The following is a 26,597-nucleotide window of genomic DNA, read 5'->3' on the forward strand; positions in this document are numbered from 1 at the left end:
GTTGGAAGAGGCTATTCAGAGGGCAGAACAGGTGAGGCCTGACAGCAACAAAAGCATCAGAGAATCCAGACAAGAGCGGCTACTTGAATTCCTTGCACGGGTGAGCGTGCGAGCGGCTGGGAGTTGGATAAAGGCGGTCATTCTCAGAGAACTGCCTGAACCCCTGAGGCAGAGCTGTGGACTCATCTCATATTGTGATTGTAGCCCAACCAAGGAAAAGTGAGGGTGGACAAAGAACCAAACTATGGAGGGCACTGTCCCGAGCTGTATTACGAATGGTGCTTTTGATAAACATATTTAAATCCATGGTAATGTCTTGGAAACTGCTTTTACTGGTCCCAAATGTATGGCAGGTAGAAAAAGCCCTGAACTACTAATAGGGAGACAGATTCCAGGACTGCCTCTCCTACTCACTTAAGACTTTTGATGCAAATGTTAAATTCACTTCAAATAACAAGACAATTAATGAACGCTATGCATAACGAATAGCAGTAGGTAATGTGGCAGATACAAAGATGATTAAGTTCCTATCTTCTAAGGGCTCAGAAATAAAGTGAGGGAAACATTCACCCCCAAGTGATAATGAGGCACAGTGTGACAAGAACTGCAATGGTATAAAGCACAGAGAGAAAGAACTCGAATAGAAAACAAGTTAATTCAGATGGAAAACATCTGACATCTAAAAAACTTTATGCTGGAAGAAGAATTTGAGCAGAGTTTTGAAAGACGGAACATATGTTGCTGGGCAGGTATGAGACAGAAGTGTACTTTAAGCAAAAGAAACTGCACAAGCTAAGTTACTGGGCAAGAGATTCACTGTGACCTAAGCTCTGGCTTTGAGGCAGAAGAGGGCACAACATTGTGGAGATAAGACAGTGCAGGGAATGGGGGAAGACTGTTGAATGATTTGGATTTCAAGCTGAGGAAGATGATCTACACTGTAAGTGATGAGAAAACCTTCACAAGTTTGTGAATATGACGAATATTATAAACAAAAACTGTGAATGCATTGGAAAGTGACAAGCTATAGCAATCTAGACACGCTATGGTGTCTGACCAAGGCAGGTGCAATGAGCCTAGGAAGAAAGGGATCGTTACTCATGATGCTAAAAAGGATGAATCAACAGGATCTGGAAAAGAAAAAAAAAAATCAGAAAAGAGAAAAAGGAACTTTTTGGACCAGTTATTAAGTCTGTGGCTTTTAAATCACCTTTGGAGGGCTAGGTTCCATCTCTAGTCTCATGAGTCAGGTTGGCTTGAAGAAGAGGCTGAGGGGGGGGCTTCCTGCTGGAGTGCAGAATGCAGTCAGCAGGTAGTGGGTCCCTTTAATGCTCTCAGATATTGTTATCTGCCTCTTTCCAGATCTCACCCACCCCTGAGCCATGGAGGTCCCACCTCAATACCCTGGGTGCTGCAGTAGTGAAATGGGTTTCTCCAGCAGCATGGCACACAGCTGGGGAAGCAGGGCACCCTCTCACCCCCTCACCAACTTCTCTTTCCTCCCCCCCAGGAGAGGTCAAGGTGGGCAAGTTCAATCACGCTGTGCCACCTTGAGGGAGGGGCGGTGCTGTCAAAATTCCACTTACCTTGTCTAATGCGTCCAAACTCGTTACATTTTTTTTTTCCTGCAACGAAGTGCTGGAATCTCTTTTCAGGAAACCAGGACTTCTACGATGCTCTCTCGTCGTCCATAAGTCAGTGCCCTCCAGGTATTCCGGGACCACAGCCAAGAGGGGCTGAAGTGGGTTCACGAGGCTCCTGCTGGTTCCACAGCCTCTGTCAAGGTCTGTCTGCCTGTTACCCGATTCCCCCCCCACCGCCCCCGCCGAGTCTATGGCCATATGGTCTGCATCTCACAGCTCCCACAGAGGCACTTTTGTTCGTAGATGGATGTCGTTTTAGTTGCTAAAAGGGGGGAGGGGGGCAAAAAGCTGGACGTTTTACACCACCATCGCTGCTGACGTCACTCCACAGTTCCTGTTTTAAATTTTTTATTGGGGCTTGACCTTTCTTTGACCTCAAATAAGTACTGTGAAAAGATTTCGATCTAAAACGGACGGAACCGGAGAACCTCATGCATGCGCCCTCAAAAGAATGGAACTTAACTGAGACTGGCTTTCTGGAAATGACTGATTTACCCAAGACCGAGACTTATCTCCTGACCAATGAACATCCGCCGTGAATCTCTCCCCATCCTCAAGCCAATGAACTTACAGCTTACTGGCTGGACTTCCTGCTCTTTGTGCTCCTTCGCGATAAATACAGCCCATCCTGAACTCTTCACGGACTGGCCCTGTAACTTGTAACATTGTGTCTTCTGGAGTTCTGGTTCCTCTGCTCTTTCCGAGTGAACTCAAGTTCAGGTAATTGGAGCTTACTTCAGTTTACCTCTTTATTTAGGTTGACAGTACCTTATATTCCCTTAAACAAGTTAATTTTTAAGTAGTGGTCGTGTGACAAAAGTAAAAGCAGATCTCCGGAGTTTTGTAGGAAAGGCTAGGAAAAAAGGAATGTTCCTTTTAGACATTAATCATGATTTTATTTTCTGTATTTTATGATGTTTCGATATCTTAAAAATCTTGCTGGCTGGAGAGTGACTCCCCCTCCCAGGGTTAGCCCTTTCTTGGAGATAGCAAAGCGCTCTAGCCAGGAGAATATCTTTTATATACAAACCAACCAGCCCTGAGTCTGTAGCCCGAAACACCTCCTTATCTGACTCCCACTGACAAGCCGGTATTTCCTCTGCCTCATCCTAGGGCCAAGTACAGATAGCTAGAGACCACCCTATAGCCCAGATGCTGCCATAATTACTCAAAGTAGCCAATTCTAAACAACTTTCTCTGCTTTCTCTCACTTTTCCTTCAGAAACCCCATTAAAGGCTCTGGCCTAGAGTTTCCTCTTGCTCCTGTCTTTGCCACCCGACCAAAACCTGGAGCTTCCTCTTTGGCCCTGCACGGCATGCAGTGACTCCCCTCTGGAATCTGTGAGTTTTATAAACTTTTTCCTTTCAAGCCTGGTTCTCATTTCCTCCTGTGGCCACACTCACTTTTCCGTACCATATCCAACATTTACATTCTTAGAATGCTTTACCCATCTACTTGAAGCTGAAAGGATGGAACAGGTGTACTAAAATGCCCCATGAAGGAAGAAACTGGAACTGCTAGACAGTCGCGTGTAACCTTGAAATGGAGCTTACACGGAGCAAGAGATGAAAAGAGATTCAGTCTTAATGACTTTGTTTTTATTCTAAATCTAACCATGGTTGAAGCTGCTTCTTGAGTTTTCAGTAATGTGAGCTAAAAATTCACTTTGTTATTTAATCCAGTCTGAGTTGGGTCTGTTGCCAATTGTACCACAAACAAACCCAGCTGAGGGAGTGCTGAATGTGATGGATCCTACATTATTCAATTAGCTAAGCAGAAGTTAGGTGGAAGCCATTAGGAACTGATATTTTGCTTTGGTATTTGGTACTTTTAAAAACTAATAGTAAGATAGTAGGTTAACGTGTTACTTGTTTTATTTGGCACTAAAACCATGCCAGTGAGGCTGCAGCATCTGGGGTTTGGAAGTAAAAATTCAGGATACACCTTGGAAAATGTTGCGTAGGTTTTTTTTTTTTAATCAGTTTCATGTGGAATGTACAGTGAACATTCAAGCTATAAATATATGCATACATATATATCTCAATGTAAAACTTTAGTTCTCACTTGTTGTTTGAGCCCAAGCCTGCCAGATATATTCTCCTGGATATATCTCTCCAAAAATGATGTGAACAAACTCTAGATGAACAGAAACAAAATCATTATCTACTTCTCTGTTTCCAGTCTTTATTAATGGTACCAGCACTTTACAACTAACCTGGCTCAGAAATGTAGAGACAGGTTTGCTGATGCCTCATTATATTGCCTCGAATGGCCTATAAGATGAAATCTCTATCTTTATTTGCTGTCTTTTTCTTACATTGATAATATCCTCATGTCGTAGCCATATTAAAATTCCCTAATGCACAATTGCTTTAATTGCTCTCCTGTTCAAACATCTTTTGATATCTCCCCACAGCCAATAACACCAAAAAATCAAATATGTACATTGTAGTCTGCCAGTTGAGCTTTTACATAATATGACCATATTTGAACTGAATTGTCTCCTACTACTCTTCCATGCATACCCCCGAAGAGAACTATTCACGGTTTGACAAAATCGCCCCAGACTTTTCCTGCTTCTGTGTACACTGTTCCTTCTGTCTCAAATGTGTCCCCTTTCATCAGTCTTTTATCCTTCACTGTCTAATTCATGTTTTATCTCCACTAGGAACCCTGTTCCATTTCTGTCTCAATTTTTTTTTTCTTAAAGAATCTGAGAGGGGAACAGCATTGACTTGTTTTTCTTTTTAATTAATTAATTAATTTATTTATTTTTTGGCTGCATTGGGTCTTCGTTGCTGTGCACGGGCTTTCTCTAGTTGCGGCGAGTGGGGGCTACTCTTCCTTGCGGTGCTTCTCATTGCAGTGGCTTCTCTTTGTTGTGGAGCACAGGCTCTAGGCACGCAGGCTCAGTAGTTGTGGCTTGCAGGCTGTAGAGCACAGGCTCAGTAGTTGTGGCTCACGGGCTTAGTTGCTCCGCGGCATGTGGAATCTTCCCAGACCAGGGCTCGAACCCATGTCCCCTGCACTGGCAGGCAGATTCTTAACCACTGTGTCACCGGGGAAGTCCCTCTGTCTCAACTATTAATGGCAATTTGTACCTCTCCCAATGTTGGTTGTCACATTCTGATTTGTAATTAATGTTATTTTTTATTTTACTCCCCCAAACTATAAATACCTATAGGATAAGAACTATAGGAGCTATGTCTTTAAATATGCTTCCCAACTCCAAATTAATGCTTTAGAATTTTAACGAGTTGTTTCCATAATATTTTATAGGCATATTTAAATAATGTAGGCTCTTGACAATTTCAAAAATAAGTTAGGACTATAGCATACTCAGTTTAATGTGTGAGTGTGTGTGTTTATATGCGTATGTGTGTCATAAACTGATTCTGAATGTCAATTCAAAAAGTGAAGCTACATATAGTGTTTTGAACAATTGAAATATTACTGTATGTATTATTTCTGAGTGTATAGCAAATGCAGTGTCAAGAAGATAAAATGATTTGCAGCAAAGCTTCAAAATTAGAGTACTCAAACAAGGCTTCATTGCCGAGGTGAGCCTTGAAAAATCAGTAGGCTTTGGATAGGTAGAGCAGAAATTGGAGAAAAAGTCAGGGGAAAAAGGAAAGACATGAGCAAAAGTACAGAAATGAAAATAAATGACGATGGTTATTTTGAAAAGGAATAGGAGGAGCCTTGTCTGCTGACAACAGAGACTAAATGTGAAGGAGGAGGCGTGGTAAATAATGCTGGATGAATAGCATGACGTCACGTTTTAGAGGGCTTTGAAAAATGGTAGAGAGATTTGGACTTGATGTAATAATAATTTGTTATGCTTGTAAAATGACTTATAGTTTACAATGCACAATAGATTTTTTTCCATTTAAACTTTAATTTGTGACAGGCATTTTTGTTTGTTTGTTTTGGATTAACTTTTTTTTTAATACTTCTTTTTTTTGCTTTTAAAAAAAGTTTTATTGAGCTATTTTACATAGCATAGAATTTACCCATTTTAAGTGTACAACACAATGAATTTTAGTATATTTACAAAGTTATACAATCATCTACCAGAATCTAATGTTAGAACAACTCCATTACTCTAAAAAGAAGTTTGTGCCCATCTAATCACTCCCTATTCCCACCTCTAGCCCTAGGCAGCTACTAATTTTCTTTCTTTCTTTCTCTATATATTTTCCTTTTAGGATATTTCACATATGTATTATAGATGAGGAACTAGAACCAGAGCAGTTAAGAACTGCTGAAAATCACGCAGCTAATAAAATGCAGGACACCTGACTTACTACTCAATGTTATTTTTGTGTCTGCACCATGTTATCTTCTGCATTTTTAGGGAACAGATAGAAATAACTGGTATTTTAGGAAATGTGTTCTCTCTATATTGGAGGTAACTCTATTGGAAATATCCAGTTTACAGTATAGAGGCTAAAGATATTTTCTATGTCTAAAACAAAATAGAGGTTAATGGGGCAGGAGAGTGAACACAAAGATGGTAGAAGTTGATGAATGAGATTTTCGTGGGGGGTATCATTTGGAAACAAGAAACAGTTTCTTGTGGTGGCTACTTCCGTGGTGATAGCAAAGCAACATTTCTCTGCATATCACAGTCAGAATGTGTAACTACGTTTCCTTTCTAGAATAGGGATTAATATCAAAAAGATAAACCCTATCCTGTTAAGAAAGCAGATATCAGCACTTAGGAGAGGAAGAAGGCATTCCATAAAATCTGTAAGTCAGATATCAGTGTGGCTTTGCTGTAGCATTGATAGAAAAAATAAAGGAAAATATTCCTAAAAGTTTATGAGACTTTTGCTGGGGTAAAATGTGTTCCTCTATATTGGAAAAGACAAATGAATTCTTCCATCAAACACTGAATCAAATGCAGGTAATGAGCAGTTGAAATATGAAGAGAGGGCAAAAGGGAGACAGGGTGCTCTGGGGAGCATAGATGAGTCAACTTTTTCACAGCAATAACATTGCTACCAGTGGCAATAAGCAGAATGTGTCAGAGGACTGAAATGGCAGCCTGATATTGACAGTCCCTATCAGAGAGTTATAGCAATAAAATGGATTAAATAAATAAAAGTAAACAAGATAAAAAGATATTTTACTGCCTCTAGAATCAATGAGTGGGCTTGTTTGGTAACTTTTTTTTTTTGGTTTTTTACTTGTTAGTTTTTTAAAACTTTTAAAAATGAAAATACATGTCTAGAGAATAAAATAAATGAGTATTAAAATGATTATAGGGAATACGGAATTTAAAGTTACTCTTACAAGCCAATTTTTAAGGAAGAAAGAACATAACAATAGGGGTGCACTGTGTGTTGTTTTCAGATCAATAATTTTATTTTCTAATTTCTTATTTAAAAGATGGGACTCGCATAAAATACCAGTAGCTGAAACTTTCTGAGGCTATTATCAAAAGTGACAGCAATAATAAAGTCACTTCTGATACATTTTTTTTTTTAAGTTTTTTTTTTTTAAATTTATTGATTGATTGATTGATTGTTATGTTGGGTCTTCGTTTCTGTGCTAGGGCTTTCTCTAGTTGCGGCAAGCGGGGGCCACTCTTCATCGCAGTGCGCGGGCCTCTCACTATCGTGGCCTCTCTTGTTGCGGAGCACAGGCTCCAGACGCGCAGGCTCAGTAGTTGTGGCTCACAGGTCTAGTTGCTCCACGGCATGTGGGATCTTCCCAGACCAGGGCGCGAACCCGTGTCCCCTGCATTAGCAGGCAGATTCTCAACCACTGCGCCACCAGGGAAGCCCCCTGATACATTTTAATAGAAGAAGAGTCACAGGTGGAAAAACTGTCAGGCAATTTTGAGATCCTGCTTTTTTTTTTTTTTTTAATTATTTATTTATTATTTATTTATTATTTTAATTTTTGGCTGTGTTGGGGCTTCGTTTCTGTGTGAGGGCTTTCTCCAGTTGCGGCGAGTGGGGGCCACTCTTCATCGCGGTGCGTGGTCCTCTCACTATCGCGGCCTCTCTTGTTGAGGAGCAGAGGCTCCAGACGCTCAGGCTCAGTAGTTGTGGCTCACGGGCCCAGTTGCTCCGCGGCATGTGGGATCCTCCCAGACCAGGGCTCGAACCCGTGTCCCCTGCATTGGCAGGCAGATTCTCAACCACTGCGCCACCAGGGAAGCCCGAGATCCTGCTTTTTAAAGCATAATCCTTGACCTGAAATTCTATGAATTAACTACTTTTCAGCAGCTATGCACCAAGTTACTAAGCATTTAAAGCATATTGCACAATTTCACTGAAAATCAATCCAGTTTATCAGTAGCCTTTCTTCATTGATTATTTTGACTGATAATGACTAGAAACAGTGTTAATATGTGATAGCATAAAGAAAGATAATTTTCATTATTTGATACAAACATGTCAAAAAGCATCAATAACTATAATCTCTGAATGAGTTCATGTACTTTTTCCCCCCCTGGATCCTGAAGTGTGTGCTAAGATAATCAATTCCATGATTACATCTTTTGTATCCTAGATGCCAGACGTTGGCAATTTAAAAGGCAGATCCTAAAATATGATGAATTACTGACCTCTGACATGGCATTTTCGTTGTCTCAAGATAAACGGTATCTAATAGGGATACTAAAAATTTGTTATTTAGAGGAATAATCTCTGATCCATCTTTCAGAAATCACTATCAGCATATAAGGAAAAATGGTAGGCTACAGTTTCTAACCTAATATAAAGTTTTTTTGATGAACTACATTTTGGGAGAAGATGAATACATTCAGAGTTACTGACATAAAACTAGTAATAGCTTACATCTCAGTAGTATAGATGTGGGGAACATTGCTGTGTGCACTCAGATACCACCTCAATGAAGGACTTAATGCCCCAACTGGTAAAAGTGCTGTAGAAAGAATGTCTTTGGCTGTTAGTCCCTTAAGGAATTGCCTCAACTGCAGAGAACGACCTCCTCTAAGGTTGCATCCCTTTCCAGATTGATCTACATCAAATATCAGGTCAATATAAGGGTGTAAATTCCTGGCCATATCAGCCCTACTCCAGACAACTCTAAAGGTATATTCTAGCAGCAGAGATCCTCATGAGGTTGGTCAGAGTTGTCTTTGGGACTGCGTTGCAGCCTAACTTCTTCCTTTATCTGGTCCTGCTTCCTTACCTTTACTTACACGTGTCTTGAGTCTAAAGGTACTCCTTACTATCTCCTGCACGGTAAACCCCATCTCAGTATCTGCTTTCCACAGGACTCAACTCACAGCAATTGTCATTAAAAAATAAACCTTATCTTCCTCAAGAATTAGCTAATTACCTTAATAACTCAAGCACAAATTGAAATACTTTTTTCTTTCTTCTATATGTGAGAAAAAATTTATGTGATTAAAAGTTTAAACCCGAGAGGACCTTCAAGATGGCGGAGGAGTAAGACATGGAGATCACCTTCCACCCCACAAATACATCAAAAATACATCTACATGTGAAACAATTCCTACAGAACACCTACTGAATGCTGGCAGAAGACCTCAGACTTCCCAAAAGATATATATATTTTTTTCCTTTTTCTCTTTTTGTGAGTGTGTATGTGTATGCTTCTTTCTGTGATTTTGTCTGTATAGCTTTGCTTTTACCACCATTTGTCCTAGGGTTCTGTCTGTCCAGTTTTTTGTGTTTTTTTTTTTTTAGTGTAGTTTTTAGTGCTTGTTATCATTGGTGGATTTTTTTTTTGGTTTGGTTGCTCTCTCCTTCTTTCTTTTTTTAATGACTTTAATTTTTTTATTTTTAATAATTTTTTTATTTTAATAATTTTATTTTATTTTTTATATTTTTTCGTTCTTTTTTCTCCCTTTTCTTCTGAACCATGTGGCTGACACGGTCTTGGTGCTCCATCTGGCTGTCAGGCCTGAGCCTCTGAGGTGGGAGAGCCAAGTTCAGGGCGTTGGACCACCAGAGACCTCCCGGCCCCATGTAATATCAATTGGCAGGAGCTCTCCCAGAGATCTCCATCTCAACACTAAAACCCAGCTCCAGTCAACGACCAGCAAGCTCCAGTGCTGGGCACCCCATGCCAAACAACTAGCAAGACAGGAACACAACCCCACCCATTAGCAGAGAGGCTGCCTAAAATCATAATAAGGCCACAGACATCCCAAAACACACCACCAGACATGGTCCTACCCACCAGAAAGACAAGATCCAGCCTCATCCACCACAACACAGGCACCAGTCCCCTCCACCAGGGAGCCTACACAACCCACTGAACCAACCTTACCCACTGGGGGCAGACACAAAAACGGGAACTATGAACCTGCAGCCTGAGAAAAGGAGACCCCAAACACAGTAAGTTAAGCAAAATGAGAAGACAGAGAAATACGCAGCAGATGAAGGAGCAGAGTGAAAACCCACCAGAGCAAACAAATGAAGGGGAAATAGGCAGTCTACCTGAAAAGGAATTCAGAATAATGATAGTAAAAATGATCGAAAATCCTGGAAATAGAATGGAGAAAATACAAGAAACGTTTAACAAGGACCTAGAAGAACTAAAGAGCAAACAAACAATGATGAACGACACAATAAATGAAATTAAAAATTCTCTAGAAGGAATTAATAGCAGAATATCTGAGGCAGAAGAACAGATAAGTGACCTGGAAGATAAAATGGTGGAAATAACTGCCACAGAGCAGAATAAAGAAAAAAGAATGAAAAGAATTGAGGACAGTCTCAGAGACCTCTGGGACAACGTTAAATGCACAACATTCGAATTATAGGGGTCCCAGAAGAAGAAGAGAAAAAGAAAGGAACTGAGAAAATATTTGAAGAGATTATAGTGAAAACTTCCCTAATGTGGGAAAGGAAATAGTCAAGTCCAGGAAGCACAGAGAGTCCCATACAGGATAAATCCAAGGAGAAACATACCAAGACACGTATTATTCAAACTATCAAAAATTAAATACAAAGAAAAAATATTAAAAGCATCAAGGGAAAAGCAACAAATAAACTACAAGGGAATCCCCATAAGGTTAACAGCTGAACTTTCAGCAGAAACTCTGCAAGCCAGAAGGGAGTGACAGGACATATTTAAAGTGATGAAAGGGAAAAACCTACAACCAAGATTACCCAGCAAGGATCTCATTCAGATTCGACAGAGAAATTAACACCTTTCCAGACAAGCAAAAGCTAAGAGAATTCAGCACCACCAAACCAGCTCTGTAACAAATGTTAAAGGAACTTCTTTAAGTGGGAAACACAAGAGAAGAAAAGGACCTATGAAAACAAACCCAAAACAATTAAGACAATGGTAATAGAAACATACATATAGATAATTACCTTAAATGTGAATGGATTAAATGCACCAATCGAAAGACACAGGCTTGCTAAATGGATACAAAAGCAAGACCCGTATATATGCTGTCTACAAGAGACCCACTTCAGACCTAGGGACACATACAGACTGAAAGTGAGGGTATGGAAAAAGATATTCCATGCAAATGGAAATCAAAAGAAAGCTGGAGTAGCAATACTCATATCAGACAACATAGACTTTTAAAAGACTGTTACAGGAGACAAGGAAAGACATTACACAATGATCAAGGGATCAATCCAAGAAGAAGCTATAACAATTGTAAGTATTTATGCACCCGACATAGGAGCTCCTCAGTACATAATGCAAATGCTAACAGCCATAAAAGGAGAAATTGACCGTAACACAATAATAATAGGGGACGTTAACACCCCACTTTCACCACTGGACAGATCATCTAAAATGAACATAAATAAGGAAACACAAGCTTTAAATGGCACATTAAATAAGATGGACTTAATTGATATTTATAGGAAATTCCATCCAAAAACAACAGAATACACTTTCTTCTCAAGTGCTCATGAAACATCCTCTAGGATCATATCTTGGGTCACAAATCATGCGTCGGTGAATTTAAGAAAATTTAAATCATATCAAGTATCTTTTCCAAACACAATGCTATGAGACTGGATATCAATTATAGGAAAAAAAACTGTAAAAAATGCAAACACATGGAGACTAAACAATACAGTACTAAATAACCAAGAGATCACTGAAGAAATCAAAGAGGAAATTAAAAATACCTAGAAACAAATGACAATGAAAACACGATGACCTAAAACCTATGGGATGCAGCAAAAGCAGTTCTAAGAGGGAAGTTTATAGCAATACAGTCCTACCTCAAAAAACAAGAAACATCTGAAATAAACAACCTAACCTTACACCTAAAGCAATTAGAGAAAGAAGAACAAAAAATACCCAGAGTTAGCAGAAAGAAAGAAATCATAAAAATCAGATCAGAAATAAATGAAAAAGAAATGAAGGAAACAATAGCAAAGATCAATAAAACTAAAAGCTGGTTCTTGAGAAGATAAACAAAATTGTTAAACCATTAGCCAGACTCATCAAGAAAAAAAGGGAAAAGACTCAAATCAACAGAATTTGAAATGAAAAAGAAGTAACAACTGACACTGCAGAAATACAAAGGATCATGAGAGATTACTACAAGCAACTATATGCCAATAAAATGGACAACCTGGAAGAAATGGACAAATTCTTAGAAAAGCACAACCTTCGAAGACTGAACCAGGAAGAAGTAGAAAATATAAACAGGCCAATCACAAGCACTGAAATTGAACCTATAATTAAAAATCTTCCAACAAACAAAAGCCCAGGACCAGATGGCTTCACAGGTTAATTGTATCAAACATTTAGAGAAGAGCTAACACCTATCCTTCTCAACCTCTTCCAAAATATAGCAGAGGGAGGAACACTCCCAAACTCATTCTACAAGGCCACCATCACCCTGATACCAAAACCAGACAAAATGTCACAAAGGAAGAAAACTACAGGCCAATATCACTGATGAACATAGATGCAAAAATCATCAATAAAATACTAGCAAACAGAATCCAACAACACAATAAAAGGATTATACACCATGGTCAAGTGGGGTTTATCCCAGGAATGCAAGGATTCTTCAATATATGCAAGTCAATCAATGTGATACACCATAGTAACAAATTGAACGATAAAAACCAAAACCATATGGTAGTCTCAGTAGATGCAGAAAAAGCTTTTGACAAAATTCAACACCCATTTATGATAAAAACTCTACAGAAGGTAGTCATAGAGGGAACCTACCTCAACATAATAAAGGCCATATATAACAAACCCACAGCCAACATTGTCCTCAATGGTGAAAAACTGAAACCATTTCCACTAAGATCAGGAATAAGACAAGGTTGCCCACTCACCACTGTTATTCAACATAGTTTTGGAAGTTTTAGCCACAGCAATCAGAGAAGAAAAAGAAATAAAAGGAATCCAAATCGGAAAAGAAGTAAAACTGTTACTTTTTGCAGATGACATGATACTATATATAGAGAATCCTAAAGATGCTATCAGAAAACTAGTAGAGCTAATCAGTGAATTTGGTAAAGTAGCATGATACAAAATTAATGCACAGAAATCTCTTACATTCCTATACACTAACGATGAATAATCTGAAAGAGAAATTAAGGAAACACTCCCATTTACCATTGCCACAAAAAAGAATAAAATACCTAGGAATAAACCTACCTAAGGAGACAAAAGACCTGTATGCCGAAAACTATAAGACACTGATGAAAGCAATTAAAGATGATACAAACAGATGGAGAGATATACCATGTTCTTGGATTGGAAGAATCAACATTGTGAAAATGACTCTACTACCCAAAGCAATCTACAGATTCAGTGCAATCCCTGTCAAACTACCAATGACATTTTTCACAGAATTAGAACAAAAAATTTCACAGTTTGTATGTAAACACAAAAGACCCCGAATAGCCAAAGCAATCTTGAGAAGGAAAAACGGAGCTGGAGAAAGAAAAATCAGGCTCCCTGGCTTCAGACTGTACTACAAAGCTACAGTAATCAAGACAGTCTGGTACTGGCACAAAAACAGAAATATAGATCAATGGAACAGGATAGAAAGCCCAGAGATAAACCCATGCACAGATGGTCACCTTATTTTTGATAAAGGAGGCAAGAATATACAATGGAGAAAAGACAGCCTCTTCAATAAGTGGTGCTGGGAAAACTGGACAGCTACATGTAAAAGAATGAAATTAGAACACTCCCTAACACCATACACAAAAACAAACTCAAAATGGATTAAAGACCTAAATGTAAGGCCAGACACTATAAAACTCTTAGAGGAAAACATAGGCAGAACAGTCTATTACATAAATCACAGCAAGATCCTTTGTGATCCACCTCCTAGAGTAATGGAAAGAAAAACAAAAATAAACAAATGGGATCTAATGAAAATTAAAAAGCTTTTGCACAGCAAAAGAAACCATAAATTAGACTAAAAGACAACCCTCAGAATGGGAGAAAATATTTGCAAATGAAGCAACTGACAAAGTTTTAATCTCCAAAATTTGCAAGCAGCTCGTGCAGCTCAATATCAAAAAAACAAACAACCCAATCCAAAAATGGGCAGAAGACCTAAATAGACATTTCTCCAAAGAAGATATACAGATTGCCAGCAAACACATGAAAAGATGCTCAACATCACTAATCATTAGAGTAAAGCAAATCAAAACGACAATGAGGTATCACCTCACACTGGTTAGAATGGCCATCATGAAAAAAAATCTACAAACAGTAAATGCTGGAGAGGGTGTGGAGAAAAGGGAACCCTCTTGCACTGTTGGTGGGAATGTAAATTGATACAGCCACTATGGAGAACAGTATGGAGGTTCCTTAAAAAATTAAAAATTGAACGATCATATAACCCAGCAATCCCACTACTGGGCATATACCATGAGAAAACCATAATTCAAATAGCATCATGTACCACAATGTTCATTGCAGCACTATTTACAATAGCCAGGACATGGAAGCAACCTAAGTGTCCATCGACAGATGAATGGATAAAGAAGATGTGGCACATATATACAATGGAATATTACTCAGCCATAAAAAGAAACAAAACTGAGTTATTTGTAGTGAGGTGGATAGACTAGAGTCTGTCATACAGAGTGAAGTAAGTCAGAAAGAGAAAAACAAATACTGTATGCTAACACATATATATGGAATATAAAAAAGTAATGGTTCTGAAGAACTTAGGGGCAGGACAGGAATAAAGATGCAGACGTAGAAAATGGACTTGACACAGGGAGAGGGAAGGATAAGCTGGGAAGAAGTGAGAGAGTGGCATTAACGTATATACACTACCAAATGTGAAATAGATAGCTAGTGGGAAGCCGCATAGCACAGGGAGTTCAGCTTGGTGCTTTGTGACCACCTAGCGGGGTGGGATAGGGAGGGTGGAAGGGAGGCACAAGAGGGAGGGGATATGGGGATATATGTATATGTATAGCTGATTCACTTTGTTATATAGCAGAAACTAATACAACATTGTAAACAATTATACTCCAGTAAAGATGTTAAAAAAAGAAAAAGAAAAAGTCTAAACCCAGGGTTAATTTGAGAGTATGATTCATTGAAAGCATCGAGATGAAAGAATAATCTGGCCCTCTGGTTGATTCATAATTTTAGCAATTATTTGGAAATGCTGAGCAAACACTTGCTGGAGTGTATTTATTTTGTTATATATTGAGAAATACTACCCTGATACAGTTATGAAAGTAATTGGCTTTATCGAGGAATCATAGCCCTTAAAATCTCTTGGGTATTAGTTTTCTATTGCTATGTAACAAATTCCCACAGTTTTACCAGCTTAAAACCAAATGCATATATTGTCTCACAGCTTATGTAGGTTAGACGTCCAGGCATATTTTAATTGGGTCCTCTGCTCAGGGTTTCACAAGACTGAAATTAAGCTGTTGTCTGGAATGCAGTATTATCTGGAAATGTGACTAGCAAGGAATCCATTTCCAAACTTATTTAGGCTGTTGGCAAAATTACTGCCATGTGGTTGGAGAACAGAGTCCCCATTTTATTGCTGATCGTTGGCTGGGTACCACTCTCAGCTGCTATAGATTGCCTTCAGGTCTTTGCAGTCTGGCATCTCCACAGTCTGATCACAACATGGTATTTGCTTATTTAAAACCAGCAGAAGAATCTCTCTTATTTTGAATCTTTCTTGCTCTGAATTCCTCTCTTGAAGGAAGACCTAGATCCTCTTTTAAAGGGCTCCAGGATTGAACAGTGTGGAGGTTCCTTAAAAAACTAAAAATAGAACTACCATACAACCCAGCAATCCCACTACTGGGCATATACCCTGAGAAAACCATAATTCAAAAAGAGTCATGTACCAAAATGTTCATTGCAGCTCTATTTACAATAGCCAGGGCATGGAAGCAACCTAAGTGTCCATCGACAGATGAATGGATAAAGAAGATGTGGCACACATATATAAAATGGAATATTACTCAGCCATAAAAAGAAACGAAATTGAGTTATTTGTAGTGAGGTGGATGGACCTAGAGTCTGTCATACAGAGTGAAGCAAGTCAGAAAGAGAAAAACAAATACCGTATGCTAACACATATATATGGAATCTAAAAAAAAACAAAAAAATGGTTCTGGCGAACCTAGGGGCGGGACAAGAATAAAGACGGAGACGTAGAGAATGGACTTGAGGACGGGGAGGGGGAAGGGTAAGCTGGGACAAAGTGAGAGGGTGGCATGGACATATATACACTACCAAATGTAAAATAGATAGCTAGTGGGAACCAGCTGCATAGCACAGGGAGAGCAGCTCGGTGCTTTGTGATCACCTAGAGGAGTGGGATAGGGAGGGTGGGAGGGAGACGCAAGAGGGAGGAGATATGGGGATATATGTATATGTATAGCTGATTCACTTTGTTATAAAGCAGAAACTAACACACCATTGTAAAGCAATTATACTCCAATAAAGGTGTTAAAAAACAAGCAAACAAACAAACAAAAAGGGCTCCAGGATTAAGTCAAGCTCAGCCAGGAAAACCTCACTTTTGATTAACTCAAGGACAATTTATTAGGAGCCTTTATTACATCTGCAAAATCGCTTCACCTTTGTGATACCAGGTAACCTAATCAAGGAGAGACATCTCACTATATAAGTCCTGCACACACATTCAAGTGGAAGGGATTATAGAGGGTCTGTGTACATAGTGCAGGAAGGGGAATTTCAGAGTCCATATTAGAATTCTGCCTACCACAAATTGGTTTTGTGTTTGGAAACGCCACATTTTCACATAAATTAAATAACTACACATATCTACTTGTCTCAACCCAGGCTTTAGAGCTTTGCAAGGTACTTGACATACATTTTATCTGGTGTGTATATATGTGTGTATGTGTGTGTGTCTGTGTGTGTGTGTGTGTGTGTGAATTATCCAAAATTAGAAGAAAAAAGGAAAAATGTGTGTGTGTGTGTCTTGGCAGGTATTTAATGTCCTTTGAATATTATAGGAGTCACAGGTCCATCTAAAGATTATTTAGAAGAATGAACTTTGACTCACTGTTTACTATTGATTAAGGTTCCCAGACATGATGATGATCCATGTTAAATTACAGATTTTCTTTTAGTATAGGTTCAAATAATTGGTAGAAAAGATAACCCAGAAGTTATAGTTTATAACCATTTGAGTCAATAACCAATTGTATATGTAATCTAGCAATTTTTATATTCCTTTATTAAATTATTTCTATATAGTTCCTCAATTTCTCTTTTAAATGAGTCTCAAAATTGTATTGGTCCCCTCATTCATAAACTACTTAAATAAAGCTTTGACCTCATATATTTACATGAAGGTTATCACAATTACAAGAACTATTTATATAATCCAGCTATTCACCTGAGACTTGGATAGTTTTTACACTCTCGCTGCCAAAGTCAACCTGAGTTTGAACAACATCAGTAATGGGGATCTATTTCCCCATGCTTCCTTTTAATTTTAAGTTGACAGAAAGTCCTTCCTAGAATGAGGGATGATTTCAAAATAAGACAGATTGATGGATAGATGAGTGTGATAAGCAATGGTAAATGTTGATTATAGATTAAGTGATAGGTATATGTATATTCCCTGTATAATTATTTCAATTTTTCTACTTCCTTGAAAATATAATGCAGAAAAAATTTTAATACGGACCCAAATTCAAATTTCTTATACTATATATGTTTTTCTACAAAAATAACACCTATTCCTTACTAAAATTACTTTAGTGGAATAGTCTTATGACACATCAGAAATGTGCAGTGTAAAAAGCAATATTTTCGGGCTTCCCTGGTGGCTCAGTGGTTAAGAATCCGCCTGCCAATGCAGGGGTCACGGGTTCGAGCCCTGGTCTGGGATGATCCCACATGCCTCAGGGCAACAAAGCCCGTGTGCCACAACTACTGAGCCTGCGCTCTAGAGCCCGTGAGCCACAGCTACTGAAGCCCATGTACCTAGAGCCCGTGCTCTGCAGCAAGAGAAGCCACTGCAATGAGAAGCCCATGCACCGCAACGAAAAGTAGCCCCTGCTCGCTGCAACTAGACAAAGCCTGTGTGCAGCAACAAAGACCCAATGCAGCTAAAAATAAAAATAAATAAATAAATAATTTTATTTTTAAAAAAAGAATAGCTATGATTCTCAAAATTTCTTTATATCTTAGCACTACTAATATCAAGCCAAAAGCATCTTCATTTTGTATTAGATGCTTAGGTAGTCAACACCTCATATTTGAATTAATACCTCACGATTTTCAGCCTTCCATTTTTTTTTTTTTGAATGGCAAGATAGCAAATAAAAGAGGAAGAACAGCGCAAATCAGCTGAGGTAATGTTCAGCCACAACAGTTCAAGGAAATAAAAATTAGCAAACTAAGGATGGAATCAGGCCACTTTTTAACCATTGAGTTAATGGGGACCAGAGTTGCATTTGATCAAAACTTAGTATAGCTCAGTAATGCATGTTAAAAAAAAATCAAATTTTCACTTTTAGTTATTCTCTGAATCGTTACTTAGCCACTTTACTATGAATAATAAATATGAAGGCAAAAGTAGTTCAAGTACACTTGGAAAAGTATGCTTAATAACATTGTCAGACCAAAGCTTATAAATAACCAATAAGCAAAAAATCTAAAAGAGATTGTACAGATCCTACTGTAGGCCCAGAACTATGCAGTTGTAAGGCATGCAAAAAATCTTTAAGGAAAAGACTCTGCCTTCCTGAATTTTGTCACCTGATTGAGAGAAATTGGAAGTGATAACATAAGACACTTGGATGTTGGTACAACCACAATAGAATTTGTATGATTTATTTAAAATAGCCCCCTAATTAAGTGGGCTCTTAAACACACTGAGCATGATACAGATAATAAAGTTTCTGTTTTTTTAGTTACTTTAAAATTTTTATGTTTTCTTTTATTTAAATAGAGCTATAATATTTCCTGTTAAGGTCAATTCTCTGATTTAGTAATTCATCAGAATAAATAGATGTTCAGAATAAGAAGGCAAGGAGAGCTCTGAAACAACCTTTGAAAATACACATCCATGTTACTTTGCATGGTGTTTGTGAAGCAATAACACTAGTTGGGTCTACCAGACGTTCTAACACTTGATCTTAGATTGATGAATACCCTGTATATTGTAATAAACTCTGACTTAACAGTCACATAAGCCTCAGTTAAAATTCCTGCTCTGCCACTCACAAGCTATGTGATCATAGAAAAACTACTTTATGTCTTTGAGTTGGCTCTTTCCCTCAGGGTAAATCACATCTATTTTTCAGAGTGAATAAATAAGAAAATATGTCTGTCATAGAACAATTCAAGTACTTATTAAATGGTAGTTCTTTTCCTTATGCCTGCTTCATCAGAATTAGGTTTAAAACACATTTAGTTTTTTCCATCAATATGGCAGAGTAGATGCCCTGGAAAAAGAAAGAAAATAAAAATTATTAGCTAAGTATCTATCAATACTTGGTTAAAAAAAATGTAACAAATGCAGAGATGAACATGTTAAGTAAAGAGATAAAAGAATCTCATAGGAAATGTCAGAAATAAACATAAAAATGAAGGTTAGAAAAAACAGAGATAAGCTAGGGCAGATGCTAAGTCTATGTTGGGGGCTTTTTGCTGATCTTAGTAACCAGATTTTAACAGCTGTGTCAGTAGAGAAGCAAGTCTCCACACGGCAGGGAGTCAAAGATGAGCCTCTAATTTAAAGCCAAGGGCCTTGGAGGGCTGTACCCTCAGTGAAAGTGTAGACTAGATACAGTCTATATGCCAGAAAAGTATGATTAGGAAAATTGAGAATTTATAACCACATGCAAATCCTCATGTTGTACTGTTGCTTGAATGTACAATATCACTAGGATTTGAGAAGTGCCCAAACTAAGATAGTACCATAGATTTGACTCAGGTTAACAATGTTAAAAGCGAATTCTTTATAATGGGACACATCTTCAACCAAGGTCATGCAGTATTCCCACAGTTAGAGTCCTGCTAAACACCAGATCACAAACAAAAATTATAAACAAATGAAAAAATAAGCCATAAGCGCAAAAGTTAGAAAAACTTTAAACAGCAGAAATAAAATTTCAGGAACTACAATTAGTTGAACGTAGCTAGATTTCAAGATATGGCATAGAAGTCACCCAGTTGAAAGCTGGCGATGTGTAATTATGTTTATTTTTATTATAAACAAGGCATGAGCAAAGCTCAGAGAAGATAAACAGGATGTTCAGTTTTGCTGAAAATAAAAGGTATAATGTGTGTCAGTTATCATTATTGACATCACCCTGATAGTATTCTATAATATAGTAAGTACTGGGACTCAGTGTGAAATCCTGGCTGTGTCAAACACTAACTCTATGGCCTTGGGAAAGCTACTTTTACTATCTGTGTCATTGTTTCCTCACTTGTAAAATGAGGATAATAGAATATCTGAGATTAGTGTTTTTATGAAGAAAGAAAGAGATTATGAAAGCATACAATTAGTTCTTCAGTACATATCAGTAAATATTCAACAGGAATATTTCAGTGTATTCATATTATTCAAGTGTGCATTCAAAACATTTTACTATGTGATAAAGTGTTAAGCATTGGTGAACAAAGCTGGTTAAGAAAAAAATAAATGGTCAGGTGGGAAAACTATGCATATAAACTAGCAGTTACAATGCAATGATTTTTTTTGCATTATTACAGATGCATATAAATTGAAACTAAAATATGGAAGAGTGAAAAGACTTTATCATGATATAGTCAGCTTCACATGGAAGGAAATACTCAAGCTGAATGAAAAATGGTAAATAAGATGCAAACTATTATATATATAATAAATAAACAACAAGGTCCTACTGTATAGCACAGGGAACTATATTCAATACCCTGTGGAAAACCATAATGGAAAAGAATATAAAAGAATATAAAAAAGCATATATATATGTATAACTGAATTACTTTGCTATACAGCAGAAATTAACACAACATTGTAAATCAGCTATACTTCAATTTAAAAAAAATGGTTAATAAGAGGAATGGAGACAACAGTGTGGGCAAAGTAAAAAAAAAAAAAAAAAAAAATGTGGGGCATACAAGATTGTACTCCAAAAATGGCAAGTAGTGCCTTGAGGATCAAGTTTACTATATTAAAGGGAATATGGAAGAAAATAAAGAAAGTAGACTAAAACTAGATTGATATGGCTTTGTATGTGACTCTTAGGAGACTACAACCAATATTAAGCATTAGGGGATTTTAATTCATTTTTTAAATTATTTTTCTTTTTTTTTGAATTTTTGAATTTTATTTTATTAATTTTTTATATAGCAGGTTCTTATTACTTATCCATTCTATACATATTAGTGTATACATGTCAATCCCAATCTCCCAATTCATCACGCCACCACCCCCACCCCCGCCACTTTCCCCCCTTGGTGTCCATATGTCTGTTCTCTACATCTGTGTCTCAATTTCTGCCCTGTAAACCGGTTCATCGATACCATTTTTCTAGGTTCTACATATGTGCATTAATATACGATATTTGTTTTTCTCTTTCTGACTTACTTCACTCTGTATGACAGTCTCTACAAATGACCCAATTTCGTTCCCTTTTATGGCTGAGTAATATTCCATTGTATATACGTACCACATCTTCTTTATCCATTCGTCTGTCGATGGGCATTTAGGTTGCTTCCGTGACCTGGCTATTGTAAATAGTGCTGAAATGAACATTGCGGTGCATGTGTCTTTTTGAATTATGGTTTTCTCTGGGTATATGACCAGTAGTGGGATTGCTGGGTCATATGGTAATTTTATTTTTAGTTTTTTAAGGAACCTCCATACTGTTCTCCATAGTGGCTGTATCAATTTACATTCCCACCAACAGTGCAAGAGGGTTCCCTTTTCTCCACACCCTCTCCAGCATTTGTTGTTTGTAGATTTTCTGATGACGCCCATTCTAACTGGTGTGAGGTGATACCTCACTGTAGTTTTGATTTGCATTTCTCTAATAATTAGTGATGTTGAGCAGCTTTTCATGTGCTTCTTGGCCATCTGTATGTCTTCTTTGGAGAAATGTGTATTTAGGTCTTCTGCCCATTTTTGGATTGGGTTGTTTGTTTTTTTAATATTGAGCTGCATGAGCTGTTTATATATTTTGGAGATTAATCCTTTGTCTGTTGATCCGTTTGCAAATATTTTCTCCCATTCTGAGGGTGGTCTTTTCATCTTGTTTGTAGTTTCCTTTGCTTTGCAGAAGCTTTTAAGTTTAATTAGGTCCCATTTGTTTATTTCTGTTTTTATTTCCTTTACTCTAGGAGGTGGATCAAAAAAGATCTTGCTGTGATTTATGTCAAAGAGTGTTCTTCCTATGTTTTCCTCTAAGAGTTTTATAGTGTCCGGTCTTACATTTAGGTCTCTAATCCATTTTGAGTTTATTTTTGTGTATGGTGTTAGGGAGTGTTTTAATTTCATTCTTTTACATGTAGCTGTCCAGTTTTCCCAGCACCACTTATTGAAGAGACTGTCTTTTCTCCATTCTATATCCTTGCCTCCTTTATCATAGATTAGTTGACCATAGGTGCATTGGTTTATCTCTGGACTTTCTATCGTGTTCCATTGATCTATATTTCTGTTTTTGTTTTTGTGCCAGTACCACATTGTCTTGATTACTGTAGCTTTGTAGTATAGTCTGAAGTCAGGGAGTCTGATTCCTCCAGCTCTGTTGTTTTCCCTCAAGACTGCTTTGGCTATTTGGGGTATTTTGTGTCTCCATACAAATTTTAAGATTTTTTTGTTCTAGTTCTGTAAAAAATGCCATTGGTAATTTGATAGGGATTGCATTGAATCTGTAGATTGCTTTGGGTAGTATAGTCATTTTCACAGTATTGATTCTTCCAGTCCAAGAACATGGTGTATCTCTCCATCTGTTGGTATCATCTTTAATTGCTTTCATCAGTGTCTTATAGTTTTTTGCATACAGGTCTTTTGTCTCTCTAGGTAGGTTTATTCCTAGATATTTTATTCTTTTTGTTTCAATGGTAAATAGGAGTGTTTCCTAATTTCTCTGTCAGATTTTTCATCATTAGTGTTTAATTTAATTAATTTTTGTTTCAATGGTAAATAGGAGTGTTTCCTAATTTCTCTGTCAGATTTTTCATCATTAGTGTATAGGAATGCAAGAGATTTCTGTGCATTAACTTTGTATCCTGCAACTTTACCAAATTCATTGATTAGCTCTAGTAGTTTTCTGGTGGCATTTTTAGGATTGTCTATGTATAGTATCATGTCATCTGCAAACCGCGACAGCTTTACTTCTTCTTTTCCAATTTGTATTCCTTTTATTTCTTTTTCTTCTCTGATTGCTGTGGCTAGGACTTCCAAAACTATGTTGAATAATAGTGGCGAGAGTGGACATCCTTGTCTTGTCCCTGATCTTAGAGGAAATGCTTTCAGTTTTTCACCATTGAGAATGATGTTTGCTGTGGGTTTGTCATATACGGTCTTTAGTATGTTGAGGTAAGTTCCCTCTATACCTACTTTCTGAGGGGTTTTTATCATAAATGGGTATTGAATTTTGTCAAAAGTTTTTTCTGCCTCTATTGAGATGATCATATGGTTTTTATTCTTCTACTTGTTAATATGGTGTATCACATTGATTGATTTGTGTATATTGAAGAATCCTTGCATTCCTGGGATAAACCTCACTTGATCATGGTGTATTACCCCTTTAGTGTGCTGTTGGATTCTGTTTGCTAGTATTTTGTTGAGGATTTTTGCATCTATGTTCATCAGTGATATTGGCCTGTAGTTTTCTTTCTTTGTGACATCTTTGTGTGATTTTGGTATCAGAGTGATGGTGGCCTCATAGAATGAGTTTGGGAGTGTTCTTTCCTCTGCAGTTTTTTGGACGAGTTTGAGAAGGATGGGTATTACCTCTTCTCTAAATGATTGATAGAATTCACCTGTGAAGACATCTGGTCCTGGACTTTTGTTTGTTGGAAGACTTTTAATCACAGTTTTAATTTTATTCCTTGTGATTGGTCTGTTCATATTTTCTATTTCTTCCTGGTTCAGTCTTGGAAGATTATACCTTCCTAAGAATTTTCCCATTTCTTCCAGGCTGTCCATTTTATTGGCAAAGAGTTGCTTGTAGTAGTCTCTTATGATGCTTTGTATTTCTGTGGTGTCCTTTGTAACTTTTCATTTTTCATTTCTAATTTTATTGATTTGAGTCCTCTCCCTCTTTTTCTTGATGAGTCTGGCTAATGGTTTATCAATTTTGTTTATCTTCTCAAAGAACCAGGTTTTAGTTTTACTGATCTTTGGTATGGTTTTCTTTGTTTCTATTTCATTTATTTCTGCTCTGATCTTATGATTTCTTTCCTTCTGCTAACTTTGGGTTTTGTTTGTTCTTCTTTCTCTAGTTCCTTTAGGTGTAAGGTTAGATTGTTTATTTGAGATTTTTCTTGTTTCTTGAGGTATGCTTGTACTGCTATAAACTTCCTTCTTAGAACTGTTTTTGCTGAATCCCATAGGTTTTGGACCATTGTGTTTTCATTGTCATTTGTCTCTAGGTTATTTTTGATTTCCTCTTTGATTCATTCAGTGATCTCTTGGTTATTTAGTAACGTATTGTTTAGCCTCCACGTGTTTGTGTCTTTTACATTTTTTTCCTTGTAATTGATTTCTAATCTCATAGCCTTGTTTTCAGAAAAGATGCTTGATATGATTTCAATTTTCTTAAATTTACTGAGGCTTGATTTGTGCCCCAAGGCGTGATCTATTCTAGAGAATGTTCCGTGCACACTTGAGATGAAAGTGTAATCTGCTGTTTTTTGGATGGAATGTCCTATAAATATCAATTAAATTTATCTGGTCTATTGTGTCATTTAAAGCTTGTTTTTCCTTATTAATTTTCTGTCTGGATGATCTGTCCATTGCTGTAAGTGAGGCGTTAAAGTTCCCCACTATTATTTTGTTACAGTCGATTTCCTCTTTTATAGCTGTTAGCAATTGCCTTATGTATTGAGATGCTCCTATGTTGGGTGCATATATATTTATAATTTTTATATCTTCTTCTTGGATTGATTCATTGATCATTATGTAGTGTCCTTCCTTGTCTCTTGTAACATTGTTTATTTTAAAGTCTATTTAATCTGATATGAGTATTGGTACTCCAGCTTTCTTTTGATTTCCATTTGCATGGAATATCTTTTTCCATCCCCTCACTTTCAGTCTGTATGTGTCCCTGGGTCTGAAGTGGGTCTCCTGTAGACAGCATATGTATGGGTCTTGGTTTTGTATCCATTCAGCAAGCCTGTGTCTTTCGGTTGGAGCATTTCATCCATTCACGTTTAAGGTAATTATGGATATGTATGTTCCTATGACCATTTTCTTAATTGTTTTGGGTTTGTTTTTGTAGGTCCTTTTCTTCTCTTGTGTTTCCCACTTAGAGAAGTTCCTTTAGCATTTGTTGTAGAGCTGGTTTGGTGCTGCTTAATTCTCTTAGCTTTTGCTTGTCTGTAAAGCTTTTGATTTCTCCATCGAATCTGAATGAGATCCTTGCTGGGTAGAGTAATCTTGGTTATAGGTTCTTCCCTTTTATCACTTTAAATATATTTTCCACTCCCTTCTGGCTTGTACAGTTTCTGCTGAGAAATCAGCTGTTAGCCTTATGGGAGTTCCCTTGTATGTTATTTGTCGTTTCTCCCTTGCTGTTTTCAATAATTCTTCTTTGTGTTTAAGTTTTGCCAATTTGATTACTCTGTGTCTCGGCGTGTTTCTCCTTGGGTTTATCCTGTATGGGTCTCTCTGCACTTCCTGGACTTGGGTGCCTATTTCCTTTCCCACGTTAGGGAAGTTTTCGACGATAATCTGTTCAAATATTTTCTTGGGTTTTTTCTCTCTCTCTTCTCCTTCTGAGATCCCTATAATGTGAATGTTGTTGCGTTTAATGTTGTCCCAGATGTCTCTTAGGCTGTCTTCATTTCTTTTCATTCTTTTTTCTTTATTCTGTTACGCAGCAGTGAATTCCACCATTCTGTCTTCCTGGTCACTTATCCGTTGTTCTGCCTCAGTTATTTTGCTATTGATTCCTCCTAGTGTATTTTTCATTTCAGTTATTATATTGTTCATCTCTGTTTGTTTGTTCCTTAATTCTTCTAGGTCTTTGTTAAACATTTCTTGCATCTTCTCAATCTTTGCCTCCATTCTTTTTCCGAGGTCCTGGATCATCTTCACTATCATTATTCTGAATTCTTTTTCTGGAAGGTTGCCTATCTCCACTTCATTTAGTTGTTTTTCTGGGGTTTTATCTTGTTCCTTCATCTGGTGAATAGCCCTCTGCCTTTTCATCTTGTCTGTCTTTCTCTGAATGTGGTTTTTGTTACACAGCCTGCAGGATTTTAGTTCTTCTTGCTTCTGCTGTCTGCCCTCTGGTGGATGAGGCTATCTATGAGGCTTGTGTAAGTTTCCTGATGGGATGGACTGGTGGTGGGTAGAG

This window comes from Balaenoptera musculus, chromosome X, assembly GCF_009873245.2.
Source record: "Balaenoptera musculus isolate JJ_BM4_2016_0621 chromosome X, mBalMus1.pri.v3, whole genome shotgun sequence".
NCBI classification, from domain to species: domain Eukaryota; kingdom Metazoa; phylum Chordata; class Mammalia; order Artiodactyla; family Balaenopteridae; genus Balaenoptera; species Balaenoptera musculus.